General features: G+C 43.0%; 1 long non-coding RNA gene across 1 annotated transcript in view; it reads left to right on the top strand.

Moving 5' to 3' along the window:
- Positions 1-4644: 4644 nt before the first annotated feature.
- LOC306820679 overlaps positions 4645-10157 on the top strand; it is a 183898-nt gene continuing 178385 nt past the window's right edge. Inside the window, exon 1 of the long non-coding RNA XR_013778691.1 lies at positions 4645-4702. This is a non-coding gene — a long non-coding RNA (uncharacterized lncRNA). The remainder of the gene's footprint in view (positions 4703-10157) is intronic.

Below are 10157 nucleotides of genomic sequence, written 5' to 3'. Positions count from 1 at the left end.
GTGTGTTGTAAAACTTTGCTGCACCTGTGTAGCAGAGTGGAACTGAGAACAGGCTCCTCGCTGCCTCTCTGTCCACAGGTTTGATGCTTGTAGAGCAGCGGGAGTGAAGGGGCTCGCTCCACACCATTAGGCCGGCTTTGGGTGAGGGGTGTCGGGGGAAGCTCCCTCCATTCTGCCCCTCGCCTCAGTGCTAACCCCCAGCTCGTCCGGGAGCGAGCTCAGGGGCCTGTCCTCGGAGCTGTCACCTGCCAACTGGAGGCCCTTAGTGGGAAGAGCAGAGCAGACTGGAAACACAGGAGCAGGAGCAGAGCGAGGGGTGTGTGTGTGTGTGTGTGTGTGTGTGTGTGTGTGTGTGTTTGTGTGTGTGTATAAAATTGTTCATTAACTTTCTTTTCTTAAAAACTGCTTACTGTTGGTCCAAACCTTTCATTCATGAATGAATTATTTGAAGACATTTACTGACGGACACTAAGCATGCAGCTCATTTCTGAAGAGGAAGTCTTTAACTTATTAAAAAGTCGATTCTCTACTCGCTAAAAAGGATGCAGGCCTCTTTTTTTGGCTCATCAGATAAATAAAAATAAAATAAAAATGTTTATCTGGATTTGTTGAATAAGTGTGGCTTCTATAAAAGAGATGTTTTTCAGCAGATATTATACAAATAAACTATCTTATAGAAAAGTAAAGTGGAGAGAGTGGAGTGTAACATGCAGGAAAGAAGCCATAGCTCGGACTTGAACCCGGGCCGCCCGCTTGGAGGACAGCAGCCTCTGTACTGGGGACGTGACTGAACCTCTAATGACCATCAGAAACCTCTATGTTGATCTGCTTTGTAATGTTATCTTCTTATCAACTTTTATTTAATTCTCAAAAATCCTTCCCTCATTTCCGATGATGTCGAGACAAAAGAAACAATTCACAACTTTTGTAACAATTAAGAACTTACAAAATGTGTTTTTATAATAAACAAGCAAACACAAAATGATTTGAGATAAAAGACTCAAATTGTCTAAAAGACATCTGAGTGTCAGTCCTAATGTTTGGACAAAGCTCCACATGATGCTGAAAGTAGATCCAGAGTGAGCCAGCGTGACGTGAAGCAATAGACGGACAGTGGAGCGAGGACGGTCCGGTCCGGTGGACCCGTTCAGCATAGACGTTGTGTAAGGAAGCGTACGACCAGTAAGAGAGTTATACATAAAAAAGAAAAAGAAAAAGAAACGGGTGTTCATCACGCCACTGTGCCAAAGAAGAGCAGCCAACTTGTATCCACACTGACGCTCTCAGATAACATCCAAACCAAGGAGACGACAGCGGCCATCTTTTTATTTAAGCTGGATGTTTGAGCTGGTTCCGTCCTCTCCTGATGTATCTGTGATGTTGACCTCGTCTTGGTCAGCAGAGACAGGTGACTCCTAAAGTCTGCTGTTCGCCTTCAGAATGAAGCGTCCGCTGCAGGAGTCGAAGAGAACTCTGATTTATTCTCTGGCAGTCATTTTAGCCTTATTACCCGGCGAGTACACAAATGTACATGTGTTGTAATTCATCCAGAACATCCATCTGCTCAACATGAGATTTATGGCTTTAGCACACAAACAGCTGATTATTTACTCCTTGATCTGCAGCTCTTGAATCAAATTGAAATCTCCTCCTGTGGAGATGCTGAATATAAACAGAAGCCGAACGCTTTAAGAACGACGCCGTCTTTGTTGACTTATAATGTTTCTATGCCGGTCTATGGGAAGTTTTTAAGCTGCTTTAAATCTACTCAAACATTGTGATGCGTGCAGTAAAACACGCCTTTGCGACGTGCACATTGATTTTAGGCCTCACGCATTGCATCGTGGTGCGAAGTCTGATTAAAGCTGCGGAACTAATTAAAACTTTTAACTCCAGTATGCATCAGTGGCAGTGCTGCACAGGGTCTCTGGATCAGGACACTTCGGATTTTCATTTGGCATAATAATGCTTCCCAAAAAAAAACAACAACCATGGAAATCAAAACAACATTCACAAGTAAGCCCTCCACACACTTTGCAAACACACAATAATAATTCCAAAAGAGAAAAAGTCACTTTTTATCTTTTGTGTGCAGGGGGAGACTCTCCACAGGGCTTTTGCCTCGTGAAGTACAGTGATAAGAAAATGCCAACGAAATATTGCCTCCTGTTTAATCTAATTTAAATCGCAATATTTATTTTATATTTAACTTCTCTAAGACTAAACGAGACCAGGAGCCCAGTTGACGCCTCACAGCTTGCAGCAGTAATAATTATTACTGTGAGATAGAGCTAAGTCAAGTTAATTTTTACAGCGCAGAATTAAAATGAGTCGCTGAGGGCTCGACAATCTGTACAACAGATGACACCGTCCTCAGAGCTGCCCCCGAGTCAGATAAGAAGACAGTGCATTAAGAACGAGGAGTGAGAGATCTGTGCTCGTCCTGCACCACGGACACTCGTGCAAAGATTTGACCAAGTGCTCGAGATAAGGTTCATAACAAGGAGCAAGTGTAATGAGATAAATACATAAATAATCATTTTTAAAGGAGAATAAATGAAAGAAATGATTCTGACGCTCTGGGTTTGGTTTTTATCTTGGAGCTGTATGCATGTCGCCTCTTTGTCCTTTTTTTTCTTCTCACACACCGAAGAGAAGCAAGCGGAAACTTTTGATTGCTCACACTGTAAACGTGTGAGAGTGTGAACTTGTGTGCCGCAGTGCATTCTGGGACACACTCTGTCCCAACGTAACCCTGCTGAAAGAAGAAGTAAATGAATTCTTTATCAAACAATGTACGTTTATATAATGTGATCATATTTATTTGTTTATATGACTGGATGCAGCTTTTACACTGCAAACATCTCAAAGTGTATTCTTTTAACTTAAAGTCAAATATTTAATTTCACTTTTGATTATAGCACACCGATTTTAATACATTCAAAGATGAAAATAATGCATTGTATTTCTTGTCATGAGGGAACAAAAATATCTGCAAATGTGGAAAATAAAATCGACTTAACTTTGCGGATATTTCAGGATATTTAAATGTAGATTGAAATGTTTAGTATTTACTCAGGACATCCAGGACTCTCTCTTTAAATCTTAGAGGGAAACATGTTTGTGAGCATGTAGAGAGGGAGATCTTTTCACCTGAAGTTAAACAAACACACACTGGATAAGATTTGTGTTTTTGCAGTGAATTTATCATTGGAGTTGCTTTTTTAAAAAAATGAGAAAATTTAGTTTATTTTTGTCGTCAATAAAAAATATTCAAAATATTTTTATTGTCGTTACTATCAGACGATTATTGGGCTCTGTAAAACTGAAAAATAATTACGTCTTTTCTTTTTTATTGCGACATGGAAAAGACAGAATATGAAACCAGTTTGTTGCTTCGCAGTAATTCAAACCACTTGAAGTCGTTTTGATCCAAAGGGGGAGGAGTTTGACCCGTCTCTCCCTCCGTCTTAAATATGTAAAAAAAACATACATACAAACACATACTGTATATACAATATAGACATGACGTAGTCATTAGTGGAAGTAACGAGCTGTGTGGCTTTTTATTGATCCCCTTCGGAAGTCTTGTGTGATTATCATTTTGCGACGTGTTTGATTTTGATTTTTACGTCCTGATCTTTGATTTGAATAAATCATTTTCATTCCTGCACGAAGAAATCACAAACCTCGACAAAACCTTCTTTTATAGAAACTATATTTATGATTTCATAAACATGCCGAGTTAAATCAAAGTGCACGGACCAATAAAATAAGAGTTCATCAAATTTGACGCTGCACTGAAAATGTGAAAAGTATGTTTGTGATCTTTTTTGTTCTTGTTTCCACCATCACTAAAATCAGAGCTTTGCTTCAGTCCGTCTTTGTTTTTCTCCTTCACATCGTCCGTCTGCTCCTCCACACCGGCTGACTTTAACTTTATAAAAACTCTGGATGTTTTTCAGTATTTCTCTCACCAGAACAATCCGCCTCGTCTTCGTTCTACTCGTTTTTAATCCCACCTCACTTTCTCTTTACTGGTGTCACTGGGAGCTTCCTGAGCTGCTGTGGAAGTCTTCCTCAGGATGCGGATCAGTAGATGGCGCTAGAGAGCTGCTGGTGTCAGGACTGTCTCTGCATTACTGTGCCCACACACCCCTCACACACACACACACACACACACACACACACACATGCAGAGTCAGGCTTGTATAGTTTAAGGGCATGTATGCAGAGCTTGTGGGGGTGTGAGGTTACAACCGTAAACATTCACTTTATTTGTGAGAATGTGTGTGTGTGTCTGTGTGTGTGTGTGTGTGTGTGTCACATTTTGAAGCTTGCACGTCTCTTTTTTTTTTTTTTTAAACAGTTTTATTTCTTAAAGCTCCTCCTCTCTCCAGCAAGTTTTCAAACCTTCAAAATCTTGAATCATCATTTTCCCTCAGTGAGCCAGCAGGCGTCCGTCGCCTGCATTTATTCGATTTTTTTTTTTCTTCTAAATTTCAAAGAAGGTAAAATAAATCCATCTAGAAATCATTTAACATTTACTTGCATTCTAGTATTTCTACTCTGAATCTCCAGAAAATAATTTAATTGAAAGAGAAGTGACCTCAGCTGACTCCTCTCTCTCCTCTCCTTCCCTGCAGCTTCCACCGTCTTTCAATCATCCGCTTCTGAAGTGAGGGAGAGGAAAACAGCACATGTAAGTCCATTTGATTTGACTCCTTCGTCTGCATCCTTTCCCTCCTCTCCCTCCTCGCTGCCTTCTACTTCTTCACCTCTGTATCTTTTCTCCATCCGTTCATTCCTCTCTGTTTTCCTTCTTTTCCACACTTTGCTTTCTTCTTTCCTTTTTTTTGGCCTTTTCACATTTTTCTTTCCTCCTCCTCCCTCAAACTCTCCTTTTCCTTCTCTTCTTCCCTCCCTCCTTTCAGTCCTCCTTGTCTGTTGTTCTTATCCTTCCTTCCTTTTGTCCTCCCCTCCTCTATCCTCCCTTCTTACACTGCTTTTCTTTTTCCATCCTGTATCTACCTCCTGCTCCTCCTCCTCTTTCTCCTCGGTCCCTCCTTCCTCTCCTCATCCCCTCCATCCTTCACCCCTCCCGCCCTTCTTTTTTCTCGCATCATGCTGCTTTCCCATAATCCTAAGCTCTGCAGAGGGGTCCGGCACCCTACCCGCTGAACCCGCCCTCCTATTGAGGGTATCAAGGAGTGTGTGTGTGTGTGTGTGCTGGTTTTTTTTGGGGGGGGTGTTTGTGCGTACACACACACTGTGTGAGTTTGTGAGCTGGTGTGTTTTCATGTCCCAGCCTGCAGCAGTGCGTCGTGTTGTTGCCTAGTAAGAGACAATGTCATCACAGCTACACTCTGAGACGTGCGTGTGTGTGTGTGTGTGTGTGTGTGTGTGTGTGTGTGTGTGTGTGCATTTGTGCGTGTGTGTGCGTGCATGTTGAGAGTAAGATGTTCGTCCGTGTGCAGATGTGTGTTGGTGTTAAAAGCATGGTGACTCGTACAGTTTGCAGTGAAACTAAGCGCCTCAGGTGTGAGTGCAGGAAAGTGTAAAAATGGGACATAAAAGTCAAAGATGTGGAAATCAGGACCCTCGGGTGTTAAATGTGAAATGCGAAGAATTGAGAGAAAATAAGTCCTAGAAATAAAATTAATTGAAGAGAAGAGCCGTGCAGACATCATGGAGCTCCAGTTGTGTGGTGAACAGATTGTCACCATCACTGAGACATGACTGAGCTCACATCAACGTGCTCCCGTTTCACCACCATGGATCCATGTCAAAAGAAGGATGCACACGTGTTGGACTCGTCGCAGGTCGCAGCACATGGACACGTCCAACGACACTGTAGTAACTCTGAAGACAAATGAAAACATCTCACAAGAAACCTCACAGCACATCGTCATATTATGGGAGAGTTTTATATCCTGATGTTGCCATAGCAACCATTCATCAACAGCCAAAAAAATATCAAATAACAAAAAAAAGAGAAATGTTGAAAATGAACGAAAATATCTAAAAATGAGACATCAAGGCCAATATGTCCACTGTGTATACACACACACACACACACACACACACACACACACGCGTATCCATGTTGGATGAGTCGACAAAGGCGCCGTTCGGCGAGGCTGTGACTGCGTTTGTTTTCTTGAATTTTGTTCTTCGTGGCGTGCTGCTGAAGAACAGTGGGGTGTGTTTGGGGTGGGTGGGGGGAGTTGCCGAAGTGCAGTGTGTGTGTGTGTGTGTGTGTGTGTGCCAGTCACCCCAGGGTGAGGGGATTAAGTGTGAGCCAATGCAGTAAAGGTTAGCGCTTGGTCTCTCACTGAGGCCTCTATCACACAAATCTGTGAACAGATGAAGACACAGAGCGAGCGAGCGAGCGAGGGAGAGAGAGTTGACATTACTTTGGGCCCTCGGCCCGACAACCCGAGGGAAGACTTTCCACAAAGCTCATCAAGTCGCAGAGGAACTCTTGATAAAACCTGCTCAGATCCTCGAGACCCAACGTAATGAGCTTCACTGCAGAGGAACACGATTCATGGAAACTTCCTGAAATATGAAAAGCAGCCAGGAGATATTTTCTTTTCCTGTTTTCATTGAAACATGGAGGATGTTTTAGGGTTTCTTTTCCTGGAGTTCATCCAGCGTGGCCGACATTTTAGGATATTTTTGTACCTCTTCTCTGTTCTCACAAAATGGCGGATGGGAGGATTGCAATGAAATGAACCACCAAGGAGGTATGAGCGCGTAGCTGAAAGAGTGTGTGTGTGTGTGTGTGTGTGTGTGTGTGTGCAGCTGCTGGCTGCAGCTTCTTTAAGATCCTGCTGATTTTTTGGGATCTTTTTTGTTAAATTCTGATTCAGTACTGAACGTGAGTGTAAACACTGCTTCTCTAATATTTCATGATATTTTTCTCTGAGGTTTAACGAAACACTTAACGAACCTCCTCTAGATTCTCTCCTGTTTTATTTAAGGCTGTGATTCAGATGGAACATTTTCAGTTCTTCAATCAAATGTTAAAAACGGATTCATTAACAGGTGCTGAAGTGAAGGGTCAGATGTGACCCGGGTGTGAAGGGTCAGATGTGACCCGGGTGTGATGGGCTAGATGTGACCCGGGTGTGATGGGCTAGATGTGACCCGGGTGTGATGGGTCAGATGTGATCCGGGTGTGATGGGTCAGATTTGACCCGGGTGTGATGGGTCAGATGTGACCCGGGTGTGAAGGGTCAGATGTGACCCGGGTGTGATGGGTCAGATGTGACCCAGGTGTGATGGGTCAGATGTGACCCGGGTGTGATGGGTCAGATGTGACCCGGGTGTGAAGGGTCAGATGTGACCCGGGTGTGATGGGTCAGATGTGACCCGGGTGTGAAGGGTCAGATGTGACCCGGGTGTGATGGGTCAGATGTGACCTGGGTGTGAAGGGTCAGATGTGACCCGGGTGTGATGGGTCAGATGTGACCCGGGTGTGATGGGTCAGATGTGACCCGGGTGTGAAGGGTCAGATGTGACCCGGGTGTGAAGGGTCAGATGTGATACTCCCTCTTCATCATCGTCTTTCTTTTACTTTAGTGACATTTTCTGATGAGTCAACGCGCTCGCCGCCTTCTGTCACCGGCCAGATTCGCTGGCCGCTCGCTCTGTGCTGGAAGCTTTTGACTATTTCAACATTTTACTGTCATTGTTTAGAGAATTATGACGTTTAATCCTCAGTCCCTGTAAGATCACGCTCACATGCTCATCCAACCAGAAGTCCAAATATTGTTCTTATTTCTCGTCTCTGACAAAAGGCACAACACTCGCTGTCTGTTTCATATTTTATAAAATGTCCATTTAAAAAATTAAAATAAAAAATTGTGTGAAATATTCTAAAAAAAAAAAAAACAACAACACCTGAGACTTCTGCTTATAAATAATCACACTGAAGAACAAACAGGTCACTGTGCCGCTCCATGACTCGACCTCGTCATTTTCACACCAACGCTGCAAAAAGTGGAATCTTATCTTTCACCTCATGGATTTGTCTCATTTATTCAAAGATACATCATGACACACATTCAACGTCTTATTTCGAGATGTTACGAGTGATCAAGGATTCATCAGAATAAAGAAGACAATTGTACTTGATGCTCCGGCAGCTACAGACAGACTTATTTTTCACCTCTCGTGTCTTGAAGTGAGACGTGTATCTGTGGTTGTCGGCTGTTTGTGGCTTCTCTTCAGTGTACTCTGATACTTTGGACTGCTCGATATACACTCAGCACAATTTGAGTTTTGTCATTAAAAGAAGGATTCTGCTCATCAACTTCTACTTTTTTATTTCTCTCTTGAAGGGAAATTAGATCTGATCGACGACAGACATCAGAAATATAAACACAGAAAACTTCCCTCAAAAACAGAAATGTGTATCAAGTTCAGTAAAGTGCCATGAAGTCGCTGATGAATCAAGGTACGATAGAAAGGAGCAGCCTCGATAAACAAGTCGTCTCGTATTTAATGAAGAATCAGCAGAGGACGGTTGAAGCGTCTGAGTGGATAACAGACGCACGCCTTGCTCTGGTGCGTGCTGTAACTGCAGCCAGAGAGACGCAGGTCACCAAACAGGACGGGTCAGGACAGTTTGTTGAGCCCGACTGAAGAGCTCACATCACCTCGCTTACTACTGTGACCAGGTTTGCAATGTTGCCTTCTCCTTCTCCGGACAGAAACCACAACGTGTGTGTGCGTGTGTGTGCGTGTGTGTGCGTGTGTGTGTGTGTGTGTGTGTGTGTGTGTGTGTGTGTGTGTGTGCGTGTGCGTGCGTGTGCGTGTGTGTGTGTGTGTGTGTGTGTGTGATCTGCTCGAGGTGAACGCAGCACACAGCAGCAGCTTGGCTGAGGGTGATGCTGCGTTCACTGACTCAAACCTGGGATGATAATGATCTAAAAATAGCAGCGGACACCAGGAAACACCTGAAACAGGAAGGCGTTTAGGATGAATATATTTTTATATTTCACCTCCTTCTGCGACAGATTTTAAAATAAGACGTAACACATTCTTTAACTGGAGGACGAAACGCTGATGTGAGGACAGTTTAACGGGGATTTTTTTTTTATTTCCAGCAATGCTTTGGACCTTGGTCCCAGAATGTGTCTGTCAGATACTACGTCACCTCATCTATGTCATGGAGGTGTAAAGGGAGAGATTATTGCTGCAGCAGTTACATTCAACTGAAGAAAATCACATAAATCCAGTTTTTTGGGTTTTTTTCGTCGCCAAAATCAAACTTTAAAATTTTCGATTTCAAGCTGAGCGTGATTTGCACCTGAACTTTTTGGAACGATTGTGAAAAAAAGATGAAGCTTGTGAATTATCCAGACTGTGTGATTGAACCGTCACTGACTCGTATAAAGTCTTAGCGTGCAGTGAGACACTTTTTCTTACTCTGTCGAGAAAGTGGAGCGCTGACCTATTTTTTTTCATTTTTTTTTTGCTGTGTTGCATTGCAGTGATTCCAGCAGCCAATCACAGCTCACCCTAAAAAAAAAGGTGGTCTTACTTTTTGAATTCAAATGAAAATGGTGACGATTGCCCTAATGTGCATTTTTTGCCACAATAATCTGCAATTCGACTCGTCTGCTGCGAGCACGCATTAGTGCAAATGTTACCACTGATGGTAGCGTGGACTCATCCTGCTTACAGTAGGACTCCTTTAGATAAACCTGCCGAGACTTGGGCCTTTCAAGCAACGAGGTCAAATGGAAATGCACCTGTATTCATCCTCCATTAACCCCGACGATGTCCCGTAACAGCTGTACACTTTATGCTCGACGACAGCAAAACAGCATCAAACAAATATTTGATGATTTGAAGTTGAAACATCTCATTTCAAACCTAATCCTCCTCTGACATTTTCAGAGTCGGGGAGAAGAGACTTTTGAGTCGAGGAAAAATTCCTGAGTTAAGTAAACGGTTCAATCCTGAACTTAACCTCTCTTCAAAGAAACAAACCGTTATGACCGCGAGATATTTAAGGTGCAGTGAAAAAAAATGGGGCCTGCAAAACTTCAAATCAGCCTCGGTCATCCCAGCCTGTCACAGACTTTGAGGAACAATCCCAGATCCTCCTGACAACAATATAAGCTGCTCATCAAACATTGTTT

Source organism: Symphodus melops, assembly GCF_947650265.1.
Source record: "Symphodus melops genome assembly, chromosome: 2".
NCBI classification, from domain to species: Eukaryota; Metazoa; Chordata; class Actinopteri; order Labriformes; family Labridae; genus Symphodus; species Symphodus melops.
This window is presented reverse-complemented; position numbering and strand designations above follow the sequence as displayed.